The sequence below is a fragment of the Hirundo rustica genome, chromosome 11, assembly GCF_015227805.2.
Source record: "Hirundo rustica isolate bHirRus1 chromosome 11, bHirRus1.pri.v3, whole genome shotgun sequence".
NCBI lineage: Eukaryota > Metazoa > Chordata > Aves > Passeriformes > Hirundinidae > Hirundo > Hirundo rustica.
The window spans coordinates 10,478,785-10,505,035 of NC_053460.1; the positions used below are offsets into that span (position 1 = coordinate 10,478,785).

The 26,251-nt window shown below is 40.9% G+C and overlaps 1 protein-coding gene across 2 annotated transcripts in view; it reads right to left on the minus strand.

The window, feature by feature from the left end:
• Positions 1 to 1,185: 1,185 nt before the first annotated feature.
• FTO (FTO alpha-ketoglutarate dependent dioxygenase) overlaps positions 1,186 to 26,251 on the minus strand; it is a 322,975-nt gene continuing 297,909 nt past the window's right edge. Inside the window, exons 9-12 of one of the 2 annotated variants that reach the window (XR_009208215.1) lie at positions 10,910 to 11,012; positions 8,599 to 8,722; positions 4,763 to 4,908; positions 1,186 to 1,366 (exon numbers count right to left, since the gene is read on the minus strand). The gene's annotated coding sequence lies outside the window, so the exon portion shown is untranslated. Of the gene's footprint in view, positions 1,367 to 4,762; positions 4,909 to 8,593; positions 8,723 to 10,909; positions 11,013 to 26,251 lie in introns of both variants that reach the window. The other variant, XR_009208214.1, reaches the window with a different exon arrangement.

A 26,251-nucleotide genomic window follows, 5' to 3' on the forward strand; every position in this document is an offset into this window, starting at 1 on the left:
TAGAGGGAAGAGATACTTTTGGTGTCCCTCAAAGTTATATACACTTACACAGGGCCTGGCATAAAACGTGGGCTTTCCATCATCACCAAAGCATGGTAGAAATATGAAGACTTCTTGTCCAAGTCTTGTAACTGAGATACAAATGCATTTTTTGCTCTCTATAGAGTTTATGAGTGATCCTTGGACCACATATTCAGCAACATGGAACATAAACTATTTGTTTTTCTGGATGTTAGGGCTTGCAAATTTAGGAGCAGAAAACTCCTCTTAACCTTGAATGTGTTTAAAAGAATGAAAATCCAGCTCAGACCTCTACAGAAGTGTGCTTACAATAAATACAAATATTTCTCATGATGGGTGCAGAAGGATTAATGTCACATCTGTAATGTGCAGCACTGCATACAAAGGTGTAAAAATTTTCATGTGAGCTGGGATCAGTGGAGTTGCAGAAGGTACCACTGGAGACCATCACATCTCCCTTTCACATACCCAAATTTCTTCCCCAGCCTCAGGAGTGCTTCTAATACCCTTCCTATTCCTCTGTATCTTCCTCCAGTCTGGGATCATCTCAATTATTCTGGAACTCATCACATTATTGGGATCCAGTATTCTGTCCAAACTGGATCCACTGTTTAAAAGCCCTCCAGGAGCTTTGCGGTGTCTGATTCATTTCAATGTGCATCTGGACCTCGTGTACTCCATTTTGTAATAAAGAGAGGAGGACTTGTCAGGTACAGACCCAGGTTCAGGTTTGGCTAAAAAACCTTAAAAGGTTTTAGGTTCTAATGTGCTGCTCTACTCCAAGAGCACTTCTAATCTTAAAAACTTAAAAGTCAGATTAAGAAAAGTCAAGCCTGTAATAATATTAAGGTCCCGCTAATAATATTAAGAAGATATTCCATACAGAGCAGGAAGTTGACTACTCTGAAAAATGGCAGTATTTGTGCCACCTGGCATAACTCTGGGAGACATGCAATGGGGCTAGTGATGATGTCTTGCTACGGAAATAATCTAGGGAAATTATCGCAATCCTTCCATTTCTGCCTTTGACAATTTCTATTTATTTATTTATTTCTAAATCTACATAAAAAACTAGCACACTTACATTTTGAGCCTCCAACTTGTCACAGAGTCTGACTTTCTACTATTTTAGGCTTTGAACACCAATAATGAAGAAGACGTTGAATCATATTTGCAAATGCAGTTGCTGAGCAAAGGGTTGGCCATCTTCCCCAGGTGAGGGCCCTTGAGCACTCAGACTTCTCCTCCCTGGCAGCTCCAGCCTGCAGGTGCTTTGGGGGATGCCTTGTTTTAATCTGGCCTTAAGGCCATGGAGACAGATCACCGTGACAAAGTCTCTGCCTGCCTGAAAAGGTCACAGATTTTGAATACTTTAGATATTTTGTCAGCCACTTCTGAAGATTGTAAAGAAAATGGGTTTCCGTGTTCAGTGCTGTCAAAAATGACCCTCAGGATGCAACGCTTCTCTTTGTGCTTGCGTCAAAGCCCACAAAATAGGTAGGGCAGTCAGCAACAGGGTGAGATCTTCCAGATGCCTTGTCTTACAAGGAACAATTCTGGCTCATCCAGGCTGAATTTTAACCCCCGGGCCTTATATTTGCCTTTCAGTGCAAGCAAAACAGCAGGTCAGAATTATGAGAGTCAGTGCTCAAAGGTTTAGAAATTGAGGGATGAGCATTATAAACAATAGTGATCAACTCGTTTATGGTACAAGGGACAGTATCTCCCCACTAATTCTACAAATAGACTTTAGATATGGGTGTCTCCTGTTTGACTGTCAGTGGGAAGTGTATATCTCATAAGGTTCTGACCTGGTTATCTTCTAACCCTGAGCAATTAATCACCAGCATCTAATAGGGAGTAGCTGTGCACAGCAGCATTTGGTGCCCAGCCTCTTCACAGTAATGCTTTCACCTTTTCTACAACTATCAGACCTATGGCTCTCCCCAACGTGGGACCACTCCTTTTGGACAAAAACTAGCCCAAAATCAACCTCTCTGAGCCAGAACACACCAATTCCAGTCACTTTAAGAAAACCTGAGTGAAACAAAACATAAATCCTCCCCCAAAAGAGAGAATTTTGTGCAGTAAAGTCACCAAACACCAAAGTCTCAGTTATCAGCTGTGCTGCACAGTGGGGCAGAGAAGAACAGGGTCATCATCCCCTCTCCATGTGCGTTGTGTTTCTCATGCCTGTGTCTGCAGGAGAGGATGGGGAGAGGACCAAAATCTGCCATCCTGTCAAGCTGGTAGGGAGGGCTGGGGACTTTCTCACTGTTTCTGTTGTGAGCAAGAGGAATGGCTTTGTTGGCAGTGGGCTTGTGCAGAGTTGGAGTAAGGTAGGGAAGAATCAGGCCCCATTGATTCTTTGTAGTACCGGAGCTTTGTTTTGAAGTGCAATAAAAATACAGGTGGTGGAGGAGATAATGCACGGTACCATTCCTTTGGGACACTCGGGGAGACGGTAAGGAATTCCAAAATAAGGAGCGTGGGTTTTTTCTAGCATTGATCACAAACACTAGTTCAAGAAAACACCCAGAAGTAGTAAATATGTAAATTTGTTATGAAAGAAGAACCTACAAGTACCCGCTACGTTACAGAATTTGTTTAAGGATATTTGATCCTCATGCAGAGTTTATCAGATTATGGTTTAATTTGCACATTCAGGGTTTCTTAGTCTTTTTTTTTTTTTTTTTTTTTTTTTGCTTTGCTTTGCTTTTTTAAGGGGGGGGGTCCCTTTTAAAAAGCTTTTCTTTCTCTTCTGCTTCAATACTTGTACTGGAGGTATTGCACTTCTGCTAAGATACAAGAAGTATGTTTACAGGGTAATATAAATCAGGTTTGGAGATTACCAATTTCATATAAATTAGATGGAAGAGGACTGTTCCGCTATTTTGTTGTCTAAATTATATGGAAATTGGTCTTATGCAAGGAGTAAGTCCTCACAGAACAGGGCCCTTAGGCTTTTGGTTTAATTATCATAAGCTTCCATTTAATTAAACTTATTAAATGGTTTGGTGTAAGAGCAGACTGTCATTTTCCAGAAGCTTTCTGAAACAGAAAAATACTTATGCCCAACTGCTTGGGAAGGAAATAACACTTTTCTTCCGATTTTACTCAATATAAGGGTGAGAGCCTCCTGGGCCATCCTCAGAGGCAACTTCAAACTCTTTGTACCCAGAGGCACTTCACCCTGTTCCTCACTACAGAGCCAGCAAGTTCAGTTTGTCCTGCAGCTGGTATTTCACTTTACAGGCTAGAAATTATAGGACAGCGTTGGCATAAGAAGAAGTGGATGTAAGTGAACCAGGAATACTGGGCGCTAAAGGAAAGTCCTAAACCACCTGAGTAGGGAGGTTTTTGAACACAACAATTCCCCAAAACATCTAACCAAAAAACCCAGCCTGACCCCCAAACAAGCCCTTATTTTCTTTCATCAGGTCAGTGGGATAGATGATTTGGGCATTTCATGATACGGTGCCTGTATGAACAGGAGATGGGACTCAATGACTGAGGAAGCCTCCTCCAGCCTTCCTTTTTGGGAAGTCCTTTTGTGAGGCTTTACTCTCCTGGCAATAGCTAAATAAAGGGATTGACCCCGAGTGTCCTGGCCACTTTCATATACAGCCATTGTCCATGGTATATATCAGTTTAAGCAGGAGACACACAGATATTACAAAAATCCTCATTCTGATGTATCTGACTCTCAGAGACTTCCTACAGGACCCTACCTTTATTTATCAAATCTATAACTCAGCTTCTGGAGAACTTTACACCCCTTGTTTTATTCAACAACATTTAAAACTTCGTTTGGGTTAAAAAACCCCAGAAAACTTATTGATACTATTTTTCCAGATACCATGTTGTGGAGTAGCACTATGTATTAATATTTGTGGTACTGTGTACTGAATCCTTAAAAAGGAATAATTAGAAGAATAATTAGCTGAACATGTGAAATAGAGATGCTTCTGGCAGGGACATGTGAGAAGCTGATTAATAAGGGGAAGGAGGGCCCCTGAGTGTCAGGGACCTAATAAATATATTTAAGGACAAATAGGTAGAAAAAGAAAGTACACATTACTAATGTTGATAGAAAGCCTTAACTGCTTAATGCATCTCAGAAATTGGTTGAGAATAGTTAATCTGTGTGATAACATGACCCTCAGGGTTAGTTAGATCTGTGAATTCTTATCCCCCTGGGGACTTAGCAAGTTTCCAGAGATTCACTGCAGATTCTCATAAGGAAAAGGCATTCTCAACTGGAAGATTTCATGCAGGTTTTCCTTCTGAATACTCACGTTACACAAACTCAAGTTTACTGAGATAATGGCAGAGTGGAACTCAGTACTAGCCACACAGTTAATTTAAATTTTCACTTTACAAAACCACAATCATGCACATTTAGATTTATTATGGGATCACATATAACTCTAGATGAAAGTAAGTGTTTCACCATAACAATACTTGATTCTTAGTTGCTTCTCAATGCTAAATTAGACTCTGTATGCAAATGCTGAAAAACAAATGTTTCAGTTGTATTGGATCAGGCATTTCTTACACACCCTTTACAAAATTTTCATGGGAAACTCACAGAAAAACCCACCTAACTGATATAAACTGGAACCGTAAAGAGCTTAGTATTTCCAGCCTCATCAGTGCTTTAGGAATACTGCCAATGGGAAGGCAAAACACATTTTTGAGAGTTCAAAAGAAAATGTAAGCAGTGTAACATACTACTGACCCCAGCAGTGGCTGATCATCAGGTTCCTTCTCCCAGGCCCAGCAGGCACCAGTACTGCTGAGGGGGATGCAACATATCCTCTTGTGAGCAGGGGAGGCTGGAAATGCAATTTCTGTTTTGCTTGAGATGCTGTGTCCCAGCTGGCCCTGGAGAGAGATACAAAATGAAAATTTCTTTACAGAAGGCAGTTTTTACACCGCCATATAGGGCTATGAGACTGGGATTTCCAAAGGAATTTAGACCAGTTAGGCACCCAAATCTCACTGAAATATCCTCTGAAATATATCAGCTGTAGAAGTTAGTGACATGCTATAGGAGAGGCTTTTTTCTTTTGAAGAACAAGGTGGATTCACTCTTCTTAATGTGGGTGTAAATGTGCAGAAAGGGGCAAAAGAAAGGAAATACTCTGAGTCTGCAGTTGGCAGTATCGTGGGTTGAAAGAATCTGTATGTTCTCATTTGTGTGGGGAATCTGTTGATTCATTCACATCCAACCTGTGTTTCTGCCCAGACTGTAATCCAGGGTTTGTGTTCCTGCACAGCATTAAAAGAGGTGAGTGAGATCAGAGGGCAATGATCCTGAAGCTAAAAAGCAGCCACGTATTTTGTGCCTGTATCTCTGACTAGATACCTTTAACTCACTCTCTAAAGTCAAGCAAGATTTGTTTCTAACAGTGACCTTGATATAAATGCTATAGAAGATATACTTTTCAGCTGATACTGCAAAAGGGAGTGCTCACCGTATAGTTGTGCATAGGAGGTCCTGCTGAAAATACTTACATATAATTTAACAAAAAAATAAGCTTTTGTACTAAGAAGTTACAGCTTAAAGCTTTCTTATTTGGGAAAATTCCAGCTTTTGTGCTCATATCCCAGTTATTACAGTAAAGACTTCCAAATGGGAGATATTTTAGAAGAAAACAGTACCAGAGTGATAAGGGTACTGTGCTTATTTTTCTTCAAGCATTGGTATGCTTTTAGTTCGAGAAGGAATTTTAAAAGGTTCTAGATGGGATGGTACAAATCAAACATAGTCTTATAATATTTATATAAAATATGTCAAGAAAAAGGAATAACAGGGACTATTATAAAACACTGCCTGAGAAAAAAGAACAATGGCAGGGCCAGACCTTATTGACCACAGCTTAATAGAGCAAGCACAGGACAATAAAAGTTATTTTAGAAACACAAGGTTTTACTAATTAAGAATGACATTTCCTTTGCCATTCCATGTAACTGACCATTAAACGTGGCTTTTGTGGGAGGATGTGTACCTAGAAGACTTGCATGGACTACCACTGCAAAAAATATACGCACTGGCCAAACCAAAGTAATATCTCTTGTCTCTGGAATTAGTATTTCCTACTTTGGTATTTCTTCCTGTAGGGATATTAACATACAGATAACATTAATGGGATGAAAATTTATTAGCAATGACAGAAAGGCAGGGAAGATTGGTGAGTGAGATCCAAGGGTATGAGGGGAAAGATCAAAAAACATCACAGAGTCTATCATCAGTCTGTTCCTGGGTACCTAGGAGGGAAAGTGAAGCTTCAAAAAGATGAGAAGAAAGCTGATGATGGGGTGGCAGAAGCAGCTCCTCTCCAGGACAATGACAGAACAGTAATTATAGACAACGATGACACGTGATGGAGCGCTTTACCCTCCAACTTTACAGGAAATGATCAGGGCAAAACACAGGTATCAACACACTCTGTGATAGGAGGAATAGGGGAAGAAAGGAAGGGTGAAAGGCTTCCTCTGCCACCGCCCTATCACCGTGCTTAGGCTGTCAGGTGTGAGGACAACCCAAAGCAAGAGAAGCAGAGACATGTCCCTCTGCAGAAGACCATCCAGGACACTTCTGAGCTGAAAGTGTGGTGGCCAGGCAGTCCCTGAGTCCTGGATGGTGCTCAGGGCTGCTCCTGGAAGGCCAAGCCTTCCTCTCACACGGCAGGAGCCTGCAAGAATCACAGATCAGTGCTGGATGCTGCCAGCAATCATCTCGAAATGCGTGTATTTATTTCAATTTGTAATCCATGTGTTTGTAGTCCTTCCTGTAGGCTGAAGACTACTAGGAGAGCATTGCAGGGAATGTTTGAGCCGCAGACTCCCCTACAGAAGCACGGAACAAGTGCCAGCGTGGAAAGCCAGCCAGCAGCCTCTTCCCAGAGCATCCCGCTCTGCGAGTGTCACAGGGCAGCGCCGCTCCAAGGAGGGCTTTGGTGTCCCCCCGGAACACCTCGCTGTCACCTGCTGCTCACAGAGTCACTGCCAAGGGCAAAGGCAGGTGGGTGACCCGGCGGGAGTGCCCGGTTGGGGTGGGGTGCTGCCGGCTCGTGGCGCTCAGCGAGGAGAGTGAGACACGCGGAGAAGCGTCAGATGCACCCCAAGAGCCCTGCTCCAGCTCCACCGAGAGAGTGTTTGCTCCAAAGACAAGCAAATGCAGAAATTTCTCCTGTTTGCATGCACGCACACGTGTTCACTCTCACACACACAGATTCTATAAGGCTCAATAAAAGATCAAAAGCAAATAAATGAAGCAAATTAATGAAAATTAAGTGTAAGACTGTAATCACACCCAACCATGAAAAAAAAAAAAAAAAAAAAAAGAGCTCCAACCAAATTAGTATGTAATGCACTACTTCAGACAGATGTTTGAATAGGAACAAAAGGAAATAAGGAGGAAACCCATACAATGCTGGTTTGAGTACTTTCAGGAATATGGAAAAAAAAAAAAAAAAAAGATAATTTCCCATTTAGCCTGCAGCAGAAAAAAAGGCCAGATTCTGATCCATTGAAGATACTCTTCCCGTTGCCTTCAACAAAATTACCATTCAGCCTCTGCCATAACAGCTGAGAAACATGTTTCCTGAACAAAAAAAGGCAGGGCTATGTCTCACTGAACTGGGGGCTCCTGGGCATGGATTAGCAGTTAACCCAGACACAGGCTCCTGCTGGACTCTCACAGTACTTTTCTTTCTGTTTCTCTCTATTATTGCCCACAATTTTTTTAACCATGAAAATCACAAGTGTTTTTTCTTTAGCATGTAGAATTTGAGAACATTTGTTTCCAGTTGTGATCACAAAGAGATAAACAGACTTCTGCTAGCATGACAGCTGCAGTATGTAACTTCAGGGAATGGCCACTGCATCAAACACGGTACACAGCACTGTATCTGCACGGGCACAACAACTCCCTCCCCAAAACGGTACAAGTTTCTCAATCTAGTCTATCTACTTACTCAAAGAAGAATTAAATATCTGTTTAGATGGAGGGAGTACACACAAGCATCAGTGATTCCCAGCAGTTTCATGTCCTCCACAGTTTTTGGCATCAAAATACTCAGTTTTACTGCAGTCGTGTTTGACATACTCCTTTAGTGCACACTGTATTGGATTTGGACTGATACTGACAAATAGTAAATTTATCACTCTAATTTTGCTGTTTCATTCTTGGATATTAGAAATGTGTGCTGTAAGATGTAATTTATACAAGAGATTAATAAAATGGTCTTCTTGACTCCTCTGTTTTCCCCATGCAGAAAGTCTTTCCCATCAGCATAAGAGTCTGCATCCTACACCTTGCTGTTTCTTAAAGTCCTTCTCAGTTCTCTCCTTCACAGATGGGCAGCCTAAATTATTTACTGGTACTGGGGAGGGGCAGGGTCATCAGCAAACCTCAGATCACAGTTAGACTGCCAGATTGTCTTTAACATGAAATCTTGGCTATCACAGTCCTCTCCACTGCCTTCTCAAGACAGATCCAGAGGGTGCCAGGAAACACCAAAACCTGCCCATGGATGCCTGTAATCTCAAAGATGACACTTACCTTACCTTGCTGTTGGGCAGGGATGATGATTGAGTCTCTTCAAATGGAGTTTTAAGAATTGCATGAAGGATTTCTTGTCTAAACACCAAAATAAATTCTTGACTAATTGCACCAGATTGAGGAAAATGCCTTTTGGAAGCAAACAAAGACATTAGAGACTTTCCCATCCACTGATCTGAATGTGTCTGCAATCAGCTCAGGGGCAGGACTTGGTGCACTGTCCTATCTGCACTCTGAATCTCTGAAGAACTTATGAAGAAATCAACTCCCTGAGTGGCAAGATCATGAGTCTGCGTATTGTGAAAGGCCAGAGTCCAGGAACAGAGCCACAAAGCTGAAACCTCATCCCTCCTTATCTCAGTTCCATCTGAGAGCTGGGAAAAGGGAGAATGGCTTATCAGTAATTTCATACTCTAGAAGTACAAGCCCAACTCCACTGCCATGCATGACAATTACTCATTACACTACCAAATCAGCCTGGAGTGTCATTCTGCTGTTACTCTCTTATAAATGAGGCTGAGAAGCATTGGGGATCTGGAGCACTTGTGAGAATTCCAGTGACACCACTGCAAATTGTCTTGTATTTTAGTTATCAAGGAAGTCAAAGGAACTGGCCCTTGCCAAGAAGTATCCTGCTGCTGCAGCAAGATCACTTGTGCTTCCAACCTACCTTGTTTATAAAGTTATACATTTACTTTCAAAGTCAGCAGAGCTATCACAGAGCTGAACTCCATGTGATTAGGAGGCAGCATCAGGTGATAAAAATGCAGAGTAAGTCCTCACAAGCGAGGCAAGGTTTGGTGGTCTTGATGCAAGGAGGAACACAGAACCAGAGAAGTATATTCAACAATAAACTGCAAAAACTGCAGGTGGCTGTGACACCCACCTTGATGAGCCTTCCTACATTACCATCACTTATCTCACCTGTCCTGTTCCCTTCACCATCTGTCCAGCTCCCTTCCCAACCGTGTAAGCACTCTCTGATCTGGTAATCCTTGTTTGGTCCCCAAAGAGGTGACTCTGTGGTTTGCTTTTTTTGTTTGTTTTGTTTTCATTTGTTCATTTGTTGGATTTTTGTTTGGTTGGGTTTTGTTTGTTTTATTTTGTAAAATTTTATTTAAATAATTTCTATTCCCTGATGCCAAAAAAAATAAACATGGCACTTCATTCAAATAATTAAAGGCTTATTATTAAAAATACCAGAAAAATTAATTAAAACATTTAATTTTTAATATATTGTGGTTTTCCATTACTTTACACAATGCACCAGGATAATAATGAGATGCGCTTAAAGTGAATATATTCAGAGGCTCAACTTTTCTTCTAACTGCAGTAAAATGGAAAACTAGGAACTGTTTGACAGACTAACAGATAGAGAAAGATTTAACAAAATTAACAGATAGAAAAGAATGCCAGTGAACCTCCATTTATCATCAGACTGCATCTAATTTTTTAGAGTTGCATCTAATATTTTGGGGAAAACAAATCTACTTGATTGAGTATACACGTACTTGTATGAGGCAATGACAAAATTTCAATTGTTTTGTACTCAAATATTTTTGTAATTGCCTCTGAAAGGCAGCAATTTTCTGATGCTGTACTAGATTATAATATAATACCCCTTAACTGCTGAATACACGTCTGGGGCCAAGCAGCCCTGGAACAGTATTTATGCTAATTATAACTAATTTCTTTGCAAAAGTTTTAGTCTTAGCAAACAATTTAAACTTAATGTGTGCCTCTAAATTTACCTTTCTTCTTATGTTAAGAAAATATTTGCAGCAACATTGTCATTAGGCAGTTATGTTTGTGATATTAGGTACATATGATGGCAATTAGAGGCAGACCCTCCAAAAATCCTGGTAATATACCCAGGCATGGCTTTAGCTATTTTAAACAGATTTATACTTAGGGCATCAAAGAATGTCACAAAGAGAAGAAAATATGGTAACTGTTGCTTTAAATTATAGCTATCATTACTTCAAAAGGATATTCAATCAGAAACCACTGCAAACTTAAACTATTTATGCTTTCTGACACTGAAAGGAAAGTAGGCAGTTTCAGCCTGTCATCTCTTAATTCTTTTCTTTTCTCCTTTTTATTTTCTTTTTTTCTCTTTTTCTTTTTTTTTTTTTTTTTTGCGTTTAATAAAAGAAAAGTACTGTTTGGTCTAAGAAACAAGTTATAAGTCCAGGAGGAATGAGTTAGAACAGGTCCCCTGCTTGTTTTTGACCTTTCCCTGTCTGTCAGGCTCATTAAGTATTGCAGGTTCTTTGCTAGTTATTTTACAACAGCTATTGGAAAAATGAAACAAACCTGTGCAATGGTCTTGCTTCGGCTGCTTGGACATAACACTCAGCAGTGTTTGCCCAGCAAAACTGTTCCTGTGTCGGGTAGTAACAGGTAGAGCTATTTTCCCCTACAAATCAAAAATACAAAAGTGAAGCCACAGTTGCTTGCAGAGTAAATTTTGAACAAAATCATTATATCACGATTAAATTGTCCATGGGGATTCCTGACCTCTTCTGGTAACAAGAACTCACCTCCCTGTAGTCAAATGTTTAAAAGCAAGGAACCTACTGTTCAACAAAATGTTTAGAGGTTGGGCATGGAATGGCCTGCAAAACCTAGCAGGAGTTTCAGGAGGTAAATAAAGTAAAAAGGAAAAAAAATCTTTGTGTTCCATCTACCTTTTCCTCTCCAGATGCACTCAATGTGCTGAGTAAAGAGTGACAAAGAAGTGCCATTAAATTTCAAAACAAAATAAGAAAAAAGGAAGAAATACCTAAAGAGGAGCGAAAGGGATCTCATTATAAGAGAGGGGAGAAAAAGATGTGTCCTCTGTGCAAAATACATTCCAAAGCAAAATGAGCACCTTATTCCCAGCTGCAGGGAGGAAGGCAGACACAGAAATCTTTGACTGGGAAATGGGTGGGTGCAGGGGGAATTCCAGATAACTTCGTGGTCCAGGCTTTGGGGGAGCAGCCAGCACAGTTTCAGTAATTTTGCCAGGCACTTCCCAGTCAAGCTGATGGAGCTCCTGTCTCGTGACAAAGCAATCAATTACCGAGTTTGAATTACAATACTTTCATCACATATATATGTACGTGAAGCAAGAGCAAAGGAGCCCAAACCAAGAATCAAGCCTGTATGGCTTTTTCCAGAAAGTGGGACCATTTCTGAGGAACAGTTCAATTTTGAATGACACTGCTCACGCCGGTGACTGTGACAGGATTTATGTCAGGGTCTCTTGCCCATGGGAGTACATGATTAGCAGTGGAGCCCCTCCACAATCAGAGGCTTTTGTGTGATTTTTCTGCTGCTGGGGTATCTGGTTTGAGCCCCAGGTACGTGGCAGGGTAGCACAAGTCAGGATCACAGCCTGGTGGAAGTCAGAAGGGTGCCTGAGAACATAGCAAGGCAGTTCCCAGCCCAGTTTCAGGAGGGTGTCGGGGTGCCCCACTGCAGGGTCTGTGCAGCGCCTCTGGAGCAGCCAGCGCCATGGACCGGGGCTCCCCTGACCCATGTGCTGAAACCACGCTGCTTCTGCTTGGTGTTGATCCTCTGCACCTACAGTGAGAGGGAAGTCAAAATCAAACAGTTTCAGCACAGAACACAGGACCTGACATTCAGACAAACGTCTGGTAAAAACAAGCAAAGGAAACACCGACTGTAACACATGTTGCCACAACTCTCATCACTGGCATTTAGTATTTCAAAACCTGCATGTAGCATTTCTCATAATCTGCACTGGAATTTTTTTTTTTTTTAATTTTTTCTTGGTAGAATCTATTTGTGAAAAAACATTTACATTTCTCTGCTTCCCTTCCCAATTCAGCAATATCAACTCATTAACAGAACAGTTTGTACTGTTTATAGATGTGTACCAATCACCACAGTGAAAAAGCAAGTTAACCAACCCACATCTAAATAAATGAACGGTTGACATCTATCCTCAGCCAGATTACTGACAGTAGGTTGCTTAGGCACAGAGTCCAGAACAGCTTCTCCCCAGCAAGATTGATGTCCTTTTTGGTCTGAAACATTGTCCCAGCTTGGTTATACTTTTTTTTTGTTTTCTGCACAAGCAGGAGAGAGTCCAAAGACTGGGGAGCAAGAGTAAATATCTTCCCTTATGTGAATTAAAATAAAGAAATGTTACTAAGGAAAAAAAAAAAAATCTCTGGACTCTTAAAAAGGAATTAAAGACATAATGAAGAGACAAAAGTTACTACAAGGAGAAGTAGCTGCAGAATAAATGTAAACAGCAATAAAACCAGGAAAATCTTCCAGATGTTTCATTCCATAGGGCCACTGTCCTTTCCCAAGGGGACCACTGTATTTTCAGGTGACATTAACTGCCTCCCTGGTGGTGGCTGGTGTCACTGGAGGCGCAGCAGGACGGAGCTGTGGGCGCTGGAGCGCCGACAGTCCGTGCGCGGAGCGACGGAGCGGGGAAAGGGCTGCTGCCCGTCAGCCCTCTGTCTTTTCATTACAGGTAACTACTGCTTTGAGCAAATGGTTTCAGGGATTGGGATGTAGCAATAACTGATCTAATTAGTGTAGGCTGTAATCTAGGAGGGTTCATTGTGTCACACGCATTATGACTCCTGGGTATTACTAAAGGACTCATTTGTAGTAGCTGAAATGAATTTCTCTGCATGCATATAACGTCACCCATATAGATAAAGTAGCTTTAAGGTGATCTGACATTATTTAAAATCTCTGACTTTGAACAGGGTTAAGTTTCCAGACAGTAATAAACAAATCAGCAAATAGAACAGATTTACTTCTTGCCAAAAGAAGAGGAAAAACATTGAAATGTAATGGCTACTTCAGATTGAAATGGCAAGTAAACCCTGTGACAAAACTACAAAGGAAACTAATAAATCATGCCAGAGGAAATATATACCATAATTCAAGACATACACACATACAAACTTGACAGAGTCTTTACGTTTCTGGGTACCTGTTTACTTCATGTAACATGGAAAAAGTTTAATGGCTCCTTAAGAGAAGTCAGTTATTTATTATTTCTGCTCTAAAAGCCCCCATGAGCCTTCCCTCAGCAAGAAAGCAAGCCTACACTCCAGGTAACAAACTCTACCACATGAATTACAGAACAAGACAAATGCATAAAAGTGTATAAGCAGCTTTCAATACTACAATGCTGAAGTAAAAAAACAGTTTATAATTAAGTTTAATTTAACCTCTAAAAAAATTACAAATATAACCTCTATTATTTGCTTCACTTCAGGGGTCTCACACCAGCTAGGCATTTCACAGCCTTTGCTTTTATTATTGAAAAAGTCCATTCCCACACAGATACAAATATTCTTTTCCCTTTGACTTACATAGTGTCTGATTTAAAAAAAAAAAAAAAAAAAAAAATCTCCTGGAGAGCACTTATGCCTGTGCTTAACATTAAGCAGTCCTTAGAGCCCCTGCCTGCACCTTCTTAAATCAATATTAAAGCCTCTGTTAATTTCGTTTGTTCATGATCCCCACTCAAGGGGAAAATGCCACCGTGACATTGACATTAGTGACTTCTGTGGTGTCCTATTCTGTACATACTGATCTCCAGCCCTGATCTAAAATTAACTGAAATGATTTAATTCTTTACTTACTTTCATATGATTTGCATTGGACCTGCCTTCTTTTTAGGAGTCGGAACCCAATGTTATATTTTTCTCAGCTTCCTCTTGAAAAATTAAATTTTACAAATTCAGTTTATAAAGTAGAATATCAGAATTAAATTCTGTAGGTAGAATATAGCATTGCTCAACCAGAAATGTCAAGTTGTTTATGATACTAATGTGAAAATGCTGCAGTATGAGTTGTTTTTTCTTCATTGCAGTATATTTTAGGGGCTGGAAGCACCCTGAACTAAAATCTAAATCTAAAATAGAAATATAAAACTAAAAATTATTTTGAAAAAATTCTTTCCCCTTGAAAGCTAAAGACCTAACTGGATGGCTTATTTCCATTATTTTCTAACCCAGATGGGGGTTCAATATATCTTAAATGGCTTTTTTAAAGTCTCAAATATAAATTTAATTTCCAGATACAAATTAGATTCCCATTCTCTTACAAAACCTTCTCTAATGCTGTTACCTTCAGTATCCATTCTGATATCTAGGTATCAAAAGTATTTCTAAGTGGGTACCAAGCCAGACTGACTGTATTTAGTCTTTAATTAAATGGTGGTAGATTTCCTTCAATAGCGTTAAGCTCAGAAGTGAGAAAATATAATTAAATGATGCTCCTACACAGGCAATGATCAGCATTCTTGCATGCAAGGTGTGGTAGCACAGTAAGCTAAGGATTACTTCTCAGTTTTAGTTTTATATTGAAATTTTCATAGCTCAGGAGAAGCCCTATTCTGTATGCATGAAATATTAACCAGGCAATTGTTCTAAGGATGCAGTGGATTTATTAGAGTTCATTAATCTGATTAATTATCGGACTGCTGACAAGTTAAGTGTCTCAGTGCTGTTAAAACTAAGTATATTTTAAACATATCTGACTTCCTCCCATTGTCTGTCATCTCACTGAGGATGTGGGCAAAGAAAAGGTTGCTCCCATAAGAGGTTGCTACCCTCTGGAAGCCCTGGTGTGGTTAACAAGCAGAGGAAAGCCTCAACATGAAGAGCTGGTAGATTGTACAAGGTTTTCAAAGGTACTGAGACAGGAATTGAATGACAGCAGAAAAGGAGGTTAATCTTTAACACTCCTGTTCTAAATGGAAATATTTCCAATACTAGTGAACTCCTGCAATTTCCACATGTACATCTAAAACATTCCTTTGTGTGGACATGTTCTACGTGATGTCTTGGCAGAAACTAAGAGACACAGACTCTGATCTTAGCTCCGCCACTGACCCGCCCCGTGACCCCGGATAAATCATTCCACTGTTCTGTTTCTCTTCTTACTTTGCCTGTCTTGCTTCTTTAGAGCACAGGTTCTTCAAACAAGGAGCCAACCTCTAGTTACCTTTTTGTCTGACATGTGAGACCCTGATCTCAGATGAAGCCTCTAGAATCTTTTGACAATAATAAAAATATTGGTGAGGAGTGGATGGTGCTGACATTCCCAGCCATCATTCCATCCCAGGAGATACACTGGCATCAGCACAACCATGCCTACAATACATCATCATGGACTTTAGCTATAAGTTAGAGAAGCAGTCATGCATTAGTGGAGCCACAGGTGAGAAAACAGTCCTCTATAGTATTTTTTGCTCGTTTCTGGAAGCGTAATTTACATTAAATATTTTTCCATATTGTGAGATGAAGACCACAAACTCAGCCTGGAGAGCCAAAGCAAATTGTATCAACAATCCAGGCTAAATTAAGGTGAGCCATTCTTTGTCTTTCACTCCTTTCCCCCAGCACTGTGCTGAAGACAAAGAAAAAGAAGAAAGCAAACTCACATTAGAATAAGACATAGCTGCTAGTTAAGGCAGTCTCAAGATGTGGCATCTGCATGGCTGGAAGGGCTCAAATTCACATCTCACCCACCTCAGGAAAGCACTCAAATGATCAGTGTATCTCATCCAAGGCTGGACATATTTCTCCTTCTCTTGAGGCTGTTTACCATGGAAGATTGCCCCTGCTCTGCTACTTTGGGCCTCAAGCTTGGGAGATTTAAATCCTGCTCTGGCTTGGGATCACTGTTAGGCACACAGTCACTCAAGAAGGACACAACTCCAGCAGAGCTCCCTTTAGCACTCCCCAAATTCTCAGCACAGCTTCTGTGACTCCTTCTCCCAATTGCCTCAGACAGCTGACTTGGCTGAGTCCCCCCTACACCCTTGTCCTACCAGGAAGGCACAATCAGGCATGGCCTCAGCAGAGGTGTTCTGCAAGGAAAAGGTGAGAAAGCCAATCCCATCCTCCGTGGGAATGGCTCACCTGAGACACTGGAGCTTCATGACATTGATGAGAAGATTGTGTACAGCTCCTGTGCTAAAACACATCATGTCTGGCACCAGGACTGTGTTGCTGGAAAACCCTCCAGGTGATTAAAATACTCAGCTGGGGGATGCTGTAAGGCTGAAAGAACTGCAAAAAATTATATTCCAGGACTATATTGGGATGTAGTTGTGTGCTCATTCCAGCCCCAGTGCAAAACTGACATTCCCTGGGCAGTTCTACCACCTCACAGCTCCAAGGTTCTGCCTCTGTCTCCAAGGCAGGTACCTGCCCCGTGCCTCTCAGGTGTTGGAAGACTTTGGCATACAGCCTGTAAACTGGAGGAGGATTGGCCACATCCTCACTATCCCCTCTGTCTCCATCAGCGGTGGCATGTGCCTCCTTCAACACAAGAGTTTTGGCGTCCTGGGAACTTTGGCAGGTCTGTGAAAGCTACCAAAATGAATCTAGATTAAAAAAGCACACCCTAAATCACTAGGCTAAGCATTCTGGGTCACTTTTGAGACACATAAAATAGCAAAGAAAACTTGTAGCAGTTTTGATAAACAGGCTTTGCTACTGTGGCCTCCAAAACACCCGCTCAGAAATACAGACTAAAGTTAAGACTGCAGGATATAAGAAACTTATCGTTTTTATGCTTTCCAGCTTTTACCCTTCCTCTTTTTTTTAAAGTAATCTTGACCTACTGTGACTCCTAGAAGTTACCTGCTGGGCACGTCAGATATATTTCAGTAACTAGAGAATGAGAAATATATATTATGCTATGGAATAGAAACCAAAATAAAAGCTTTACCATTAGGAATATTAATGTTGGTACTGTCTGAGTTAAGATAGTTACAGACTGGAGGACTCACTTGGCTGCACTTGGTTTGTGTAAGCAGGAATATCAGCAATCCATCCTGCGAAAAAACTGCTTCAGCTGGTAGAGTTGGAAGGGAAGAGTGAGAGAAATTGAGGCCTTTTTTCTTGGGTTACATGTCTAAGGGCTAGAAAAACCCTACTACCTTTTTTTACCTCTGTAAGAAAACAAATAAAATGAAGCAGAAGGAAAGAAAAAAGCTCCACCAACAACACAGCAACATGACAGTGATGTGTATAATGATCTTTGGCAGCCTAAGATAAGATCACAGCCCGGGGGACTGTTGGAGCCTGGAGCTAGCGGACCCCTGCTTTGGGGAAACACTAGAAGTGTACAGAAAAAAAAAAAAAAAATTCTGTTCCCATATTAAAAAGAAAGGAGAGGTATGTTGCTAAATCTATTCCTTCTGAAGAAACCTTTGAAAATATAAATGTATGAAAACATCTGAGTTACTTCTGCATCCATGGTAAGTGATCCCCTTTACTCTCACCAGTAATACTAGGAAGGGCTGCTCTGCTCCCCTGTTTTCCCAGGAACTATGCTCTGCCTAGTTAGTTCCATCAGTTTTTTCAGTAAAAGTCACCATGCAGGTATCATTCTCCTGTTAAAATCACTATAGGATATTTTAAAGTCACTATACTTTTTTTTTTTTTTTTCTTTTCCTAATGCAAACTTCTGCATAAATTTTAAATCCAGAATATAATGAATGGTGGTCATCTAAATTACTGCTGTCACTATCCTATCTCCCTCTGATCTTGGGAACAAGTCTTTGTCCTTTCAGAAAGATTGTTTGAGATGTCTGTAATGGAATTAAAAAGAATAAAAATCTGTTCTGTTCCAAGAAAAGATCCAGAAACTTTAAGTCCACATGCGGCTTTGCTGTTTCTATTGATTTTAGATGGAAGGTGTGAAATACAACAACCGAATGGCAATACTGGTGAAAAATCAAGTTATTTATGGTCCTCTTCAGTTGGATTAATCTCTCTAAATATTTCCTTGTTTATCTGTGTTAGTGCTTGGACTAGTGCAGGGGGACTAAACAGCAGGATGGGAAAAAGTTTATTTTTTTGGGATGCTATTTAAGTGAATGTCAAACTGTGCTCTGGCTGCTGCTGAATACTGAGCTCTTATGAAAATCCAGCCCTTTTCTGGGTGCTGAACAAAGGGAAACCATGCTTAAAGGACTGGTACCAGAAAAAATCAGAGGGTTGGCAGATCTGTGTGTGTTTGAACAGAGGAAAATACACTATATAGAAATGTTGAGTGGGTGGAAAGTACAGGGAGCAGCAGTTCTGTGAATCACTTCCTCCCCCAAGGCCTTGCTGTCATTAGGAGTACAGGTGTGTGGTTTTAAAAACACATGTTGTCCATACTGATATTTTAACAAGTGTTAGTCAAAGCAGTAGCAGTTCTAACAGGCATTTACTGGTCCAGATAAACCCTAAGCTCCCCCCTCTGGGTTGTCACAGTCAGCTAACATGTTAAAACTGTTGCTGCCTAGTCCAAGAAAGGATTTTAACATGAGTTAAAAATAAAGTCCTTTTTGTACATGCATGGCTTAAGAGAGAAGAGTCCAAATCCCTTCTTCCAGCAAGAAGAATAGAAAGAAACAGCAGAAAAAGAGGATTAGAAGCAGCATATGTGCTCTGTCTTGCCTGTTTACTTCCCAAGATTTTATTTTGTTTTGCTCCACTTAGTGAGTGTGCCACTGGATGCCGACCCAGTTAATTTCTGTATGACCTCTCAAATCAGGCCCACCTACAGAACATGGTCAAGGCATGGATTTCTGGAGCCAAGTGCCCCTAGTACATGAACAGGTAAATGTTTTACAAAGCAAACTCTTCTGAATGTGGTAGTTTTCACCAACTCAAAATCTTTCATCTCCTTAAAAGCATTAGTAACAGAGGATGAGGCAGATGCTCTCACATCCAGCCAGCTCTGCCACTGGGAAACATCAGAAAAGCTCTCTGGCATTTTCTGAGGTGCAAGACAAGGCAGAATTTGCCACAAAAGCATAAAAGCAAAGTTTATGTCCATTGCCACGCAACTGTATTACACTAATACTGAATTTGGAGCTCAGTGCCTGGTACTAATCACTCATTCTGAGTCAATTTGAACGCACACTCTCTAGAGGCAGCAGAAGGCTAAACTGAAACACCGTAGGAAATAAAATGTCATTTAACTGGAGAAAGGAAAGAGCCTAGTGAAAGTAAGAGAATTCAAGGGGCACTCCTTTCTGCTGTCATTTGTCATGTATGACACAGGAATGTTGACATCATCCTCTGATAAATGACACTGGCACCTGCATCAGAGAGATATTCTTCAGCAAAATAGAAGTCTGAAAATCCAGCAGCAGGGCACTACTAGTAGGTTCCAGGAGCTTGCAAGAAAGGAAAGATAGATGATGGTAATTTTCTTCCAAAGAGAAACATAAGACTTTTTAAGAACCGTTCCCTTTTGCTTCCCCTTCTGCTCCCTCTGGGCTTTGGGAAATGATTCTGTTTTCTAAATCTAATAGTGTCTTAGACACAAGCTATATGTTATCCAAGAGCTAACTTGTGGCACTCATGCCAGTCTCGAAGGATAAGTGTCGGGCAGAGAGCTCCAGAAGGCATTCCCATGACAGAGAGCTTCAAGGGGGCCAGGCTGCCCTTCTCTAGTCCTAGGCCAGTTAGAGGTGTCAACAAACAGACTATTCTAGCAGAAATCCTTCCAAATCTCACCTTTGCATTCACAACCTGTAATGCAGAGATTTTTCCCCTTAGGAAGAGCAGGAATACACGTCTCCATCCCACTCCTGTAGGCTGTACAGCTGCAGGGCAGGTTTGTGGCAGAGGAATTCTCTTGGGAAACTTCTGCTCAGCCACACAAAGCCTGCTGTGGTGTGGTTTGACATCAGCAAGCAAAGGTAACTAAAGAAATATTTTCTTATCTTGAGATGGATTCATCACCAGTTTTCTGTGTTGAAAAGCCAAAGGCCAGCAGATTAATTGTAATTGTGAGGGCAAAGTCCTGCTACTCCTAAAAATGAATAGCAAATAGATATGTTTTCTCTGTCAGATTTTTTTACTTGGTTGTCTCATGGAATTTATATGCAGCTTGATTTTTCTTCTAGTTGTATGATTTATTTATGCCAGAAAAGAAGGGGGAAAATCCATTTGATTTGGAACAGCAGGTTGTGAAGGCAAGAACAAACTCTGTGACCAAGGTAGCCTAGTTCATCATCAGGAAATCTGCATCCCATGCCAAGGAGCTGCCTAGCTACTGGCCAGTCCCAGTTTGTTCTAACCTGCTCACTGCTGTCCAGTCCATTTGTGCCTTGCCATCTCCAGGGGTCACCATGCAGTGATATGGACTAATGGCCCAGTAATTCTGGGCCAGGAAATAGCCTTCTCATCCTGCACAGCCAGCACTGTCTTCCAGATCTCTGAGTGCATGAGGGGGCCTGGAATTTGGATGAAGAGCAGCTGGCCTAAAACACACCCTAACAAGCCAATACTGGCTGAAAGGAGAAAACACTGGAAGAAAGAAGCTGTATACGGGCTAACCTTCATATGCAGGGCTCCTTCTCCAGGACTCCTAAAATATTATGCTGCTCTTGGCTCTTACTGAATCTGTCTTTGGTACTGAGCACTGGAGCAGAAGCAATCTCTGTACTCCTGATTCTCCTGCTGGGATAACAACCCCACATTCATGTCTTCAATATTGTCAGGTTGGATTGTCATAAACTGAGCTATGTAATACATTCTCCAGGAAAATACACTTTCGTCTTCTAACGCAGAGAAGCAAAGGAGAGCATATCGTACTGATCTGCTCTTCAGACTGCTTTGGACTAGAAACTTGCTAATTATGCTGCAGGCTTGTGAGTGGTGAGTCCCAGCCAGCTGGGTGGGGTGCCTTCCCCTCAGGAAGCCCAAGACTTTCTGCATCATAGTGAAAGGCAAACAGAAACTGCAGATGCTGACCCCTTGGCTCGATGGGGTTAAGTCAGCCCCACTTGAAAAGGCTGATTTGGCAAAAGGCAATTCATTTTATCTCATCATGTCACACATGTACGGCTATGGTCATCACAAGAAATGGTGATGCAATTTTCATACTCAAGCAAATATGAATATTTAAGTGTGTAGGCTTGGCTAGCAACTTTCTTCAGCCCATTCTTCAGAAGAAACCGGTAATTTCAGGGACTTATGGAAGCTGTGATTTCTAACAAAGGTGGGTGAGATGAGATTTGTTTTAATTGTACACATTTTTTTCAAAAAATATGGACATTATTATCTTTATAGTCTTGATATTTCTAACAGCTTTCCTGTAGCAAACTATTACTTGATCAGTTTATAACATTTAGAGCACAGCAATGATGACATAATTTTGTTGTAATGAAGATAAATATTGTCTCAGAATGTCAAAAGGCACCACATCACCTTTTAAGTGTTGTGATTTCAAAATACCCTAAGGAAAAGTCTTCTGGGCTGGTTGCAGGAAGATACACACACACGTCTGATTTTGATTAAAATACAAGTTACTGAAATGTTCAGTTCAGTCCAAATCTAGAATCAACTGTTCAGCCCCATAGATTTAAATACAGAATAAGGGAAAAAAGCCCTCCTAGGGCTCTCCATATCCTCCATGCATTGGCCAGACAATGATCTAATAGCAGCAGTGACTTTGGGGATGTTTATCTGCTCTGAGTCCAGTTAAATGACTCAGAGGTAACGTGGCATTTCACCGACGTTCTTTGGACCATGTTGTGCTTGGAACTTTATCCTGAAGGAGGCTATTCATAGCAGGCATTCAGGAATGTTGCAGAAGGGGTAATTTGAAGATGGTTGCAAACACATTTGTGGATACAAATGAGGCAGCCGCAAGTCTTCATACCTTATCTCTGTAAAAGCAAGTATGAAATGGCAGGGCAGGAGAGCAGGGGGTTTCTCCCAGAGCAGTGATGCCAGACTGATTGTTCATCCAGGCAACAGCGGGGGGCTCTTGATAGTTTTGATTATCACACTCCTGACATCAATCAGGAGCGCAGAATCAGGCCCTTAGCACTGACAAAACTGCACTCAATCTTCTTTGACCTCTCATTTGAAAGTATGCTTAGACACAAACGTAAAATGCAGAAGATTAAGGAGATGGGGGCTAGGAAGAGGAAAGCTGAAGGAAAATATGCTATAAATATGAACTGGGTCATATAAAAAAGATTAAGTATAAAAGACAGCTTTCTTGTAATGTCCAGCTGTTTCTCCTAAATATTTCTAGCAAACCTACATGTGTATAGTTTCAGAAATGAACCGAGAGGGAATACTAGCACTTCACTTAAAAAACACTCTGTAGGATTGCTAGTGGTTCTGGAGCTGTAGCACTGAGATCTGTCAGGATAGGACAGGAGTTATTTCAACAGCACTAAGTAGCTCTCCCACTGCTTTACTGTGGATTGATCAATTTTCACCCATTCTTGCCTTTCTGCAGTCACATACAGATGTAAAACAGATTAAGGCTCTGTGGAAATAAAATAAAAAAAGAAGGACACCTAGGACTTTTTTGACTTCCCATGCAATAAAGTGCAGGCAGAGGTGAATAAAGCCACAAGACAAACAGTAACAAAATGACAAAAGGTCCTGACTGATAGTTTATTGATATGACAACTCAGTGAGATTTTAGACATCTCTGGCATGAAGACTATTTTTGTCTTTTCACAAGTTAAACCTATGTAGGATCAAGACAACTGCCTGCCTATCTGTTGAAGCTTGTTTCTCCCTGTACCCCTCTCTAACAGAGCCATACCTGACTGCAAAATAACCCTTCTTCTTTTTAATGTACTTTAGAACTTGAGTTTGACAATGCTTGAAAGGAAACCAGAGCAAAATAGCAAACCATTATCAATATATTATTTATGCAGGATCCAAAAGCTGAGACACATCACTAACAAGTCACTTAAATTTTCAGCCACAGATCTCAAGTATGGAAAACATCATTATAAATACCTGGCTGCTGGGAAAAAGCGTGCAACGGAACGACTGCATGGTCTCAGCGAGAAGAGTTTGATTGCTGCCTGTGCAGCACTTCTTACCAGTGCAAAAGGAAAGCAAGAGGCTCTCGTTTGCCTTGGCAGCATTTCATACTCCATTTCTTTTGGTGCAGAGCTCTGCACAAGCTCCAGACCGCAGAGGACTGATCCCTGGGCTCCGGCTCCCTGTTCAGTCCCTGACCTCTGGCACCAGGACTTTCGCCTCCCAGCTCAGAGTGCTGCTGACTGGACCTTGCTGCGTGCGGTATTGAGGCTCTGGAATGCCTCAGATTCAGCTTCAGACACAATAAAGGTTACAAATTATAGAGCACAGTGGGGATAAAAGAGATGGGTTGCCCACTCTGACGATCCATCACTGTTTCCAGTGTCTCTGGGCAAAAGCAAAGCAAAGCTTTCTCAACAGCCCAAAGACAAAAATAGCTTGTACATATTTTTAAATGTTTTACTTTCCCACTCTTAGGCTAATAAAAGTCAGAAATAGAGAAGGCATTGATTTTTTACTTTCTAAAGTCACTAGTGTAAAAGGGCCCCCATAATTTATATTTTTAAATGGTAAAATATTGAAGAAAATAGTTAAGACATTTTTCAGTGCAGAGTGCCTTTAATGCAAATTTCACTCTTTTATCTACAGTATTTATATATAACAATATCTAATTGCACAAAGCAATTAAAGAAGCTTCTGCACAGTCATATGACAAGTGAGCATCAGTGAGGATTTTTATTTGTTTTGAGGTTTAAAATGTGAAACTGACTGAAAGCTGGATGGTTTTGGAATTAAGAGAATACTCACACTGAACCTGATCCTGTCAGATGATCTTAAGGTCTCTGAGATGCCAAACAGAATTTAAAACGAACAATTTCTGTGATGATAATGCCATAAGTCAGAGGAATATTAGATATTTCTAGGCATTCTGGTTTGCGTCTTGTTGGCCAATTCCAGGATTTTGTCAGGGACTGTTGACTGCTGAAGGCACAACTGTCATTAGCCAGAGATAAAAGGTGATGGCTGCAGATGGGGCAGAGAGAGAGCCGAGTTACAGATACATATGTCTGGTGGTTTATTATTATTAAATATGAGAAAAGCCCTGAATGCATACACAGATTCCCACAGACACTAATGCACAAACCCATGTGTTTTAGAACAAGGCTTCCCTGACAGCATTTGTTGTACTTTGATGTCAGTCTCAGGAAATATGTTGGCAGCTCCTCCACACAAAAATCTCTTTTCCACAAACAGCATATTCTGCCAGTATAAAATTCATCATCCAGACATACAAAGGACACAGGGCCAAGGGCCTTGAGTGACACACCAAAAACCTCAAAACACATGTCTGAGCTGCCACATGACTTGTATAACACTATTCACATACAGCATGAGACTGCAGCGCTGTAAACCGCATCTTCATATTTTGCAACATCCTGTAAACTCATTGCAGGGAAACAATAACAGATACTAAAATGGTTTGGTGATGACAGAGCCCAGATAATTATTTTTTTTATTTTTTCTTTCAAAGCATGGGTGGAGGGTGAATGGATGGGAAGTCAGTCCTGCTGTTCAGTCAACACTTAATACCCAAGCTGTGTATCTTGGTAAGGAATAAAGGTATCTCAGCTGCTGTTCTGTGGAAATAAGGCATTGCTAAAGTCATTAATTGGTGACTCGAGGCCACAGGTCATCTCTGGAATTGAGATAATTTCAAAGAAAACATTTTAATGATATAAGGAAAAAGAGCCACTGTGGGGCAATATCTTAATAAAGTGTGGGGGAAAGAGGCTTTCATAGAATAGTGATTTAGTTAATTCTCCAGGATTCAAATAGAAAGATACATCTCATACCTGAGCCAAATGGATTTGTGAACTAGATAAGAATTATCAAGATAATCTATTCTTTGTTTATTTTATTTTTTTCCCATTTTAAACACTGGGAGAACAATTTATAAACTGTTCATTAAATTAATGTTAATGAGAACAGAGATGCTTTGCTTTATCATTTGTCTTGTTGGGTAATTCTGAGAAGGCAGCAATTCCTGCAGGCTTTATGATCCTGCAAATAAACCAGCAACAACCCAAAACTCAGAACCTAAAAACTACAGAAGAGGAGAATTCAGCTCTGTTTTCAAGTCTCAGTTTAATAAATCTTTTTGGTGGTTTTATGACTAATGTAAGACTGAAAGTAGGCAAATTCCATCTGTGGTTCATCTGAGCAGGAGCAAACACACAGTAACGGTAATATATCATGAAAAAAGTGTTGGGCAATTTGACTTGGGTTCTATGATATTTTAAAGGCAGGAAGTATATTTGTGAAAATGCCCTTTTTCTTTAATCAGAAAAATCAATATATGTGGAACAAGGAGAATATTTATCGTTGCAATAAGAGCATGAGAGATTTGCACAGAGCCCTTCTGGCTCTCTAGCACAGAGCTGCCTCACCTCCCAACACAAAGGAATATATTTCTGCATGGCATGAGCAGCCTCCTTGCACGGCAGTCGTGCCCCCTTGTCCCAGGCCAAGTTATCTCAGCACACATGTGCAGGAGGGTTTTGCAGCCTGAAGGCACCAGCGTCCAGCCCTGCTCTTACCCCTCCCTGTGCTCCTGTTGATCAGCCTCATACCTGAGCTATAGCCACACAACGAGGAACTTGCATCATCCTGATTTGTCTCAGAAATTATTATTGGACTCCTGGGGACTTTGGGCAGCACTTTGCTCAAGGGGGATTATTCTCCTAGCAGCAGCCGACTCCATGGCTGCTTCTTGAGAGACTCTGTTATTGAGAGCTTCAGCAATTCCTGTGACAATGCAACAGGGGTAAATTCTCTTTTGATACTGTTGGAAAATCCT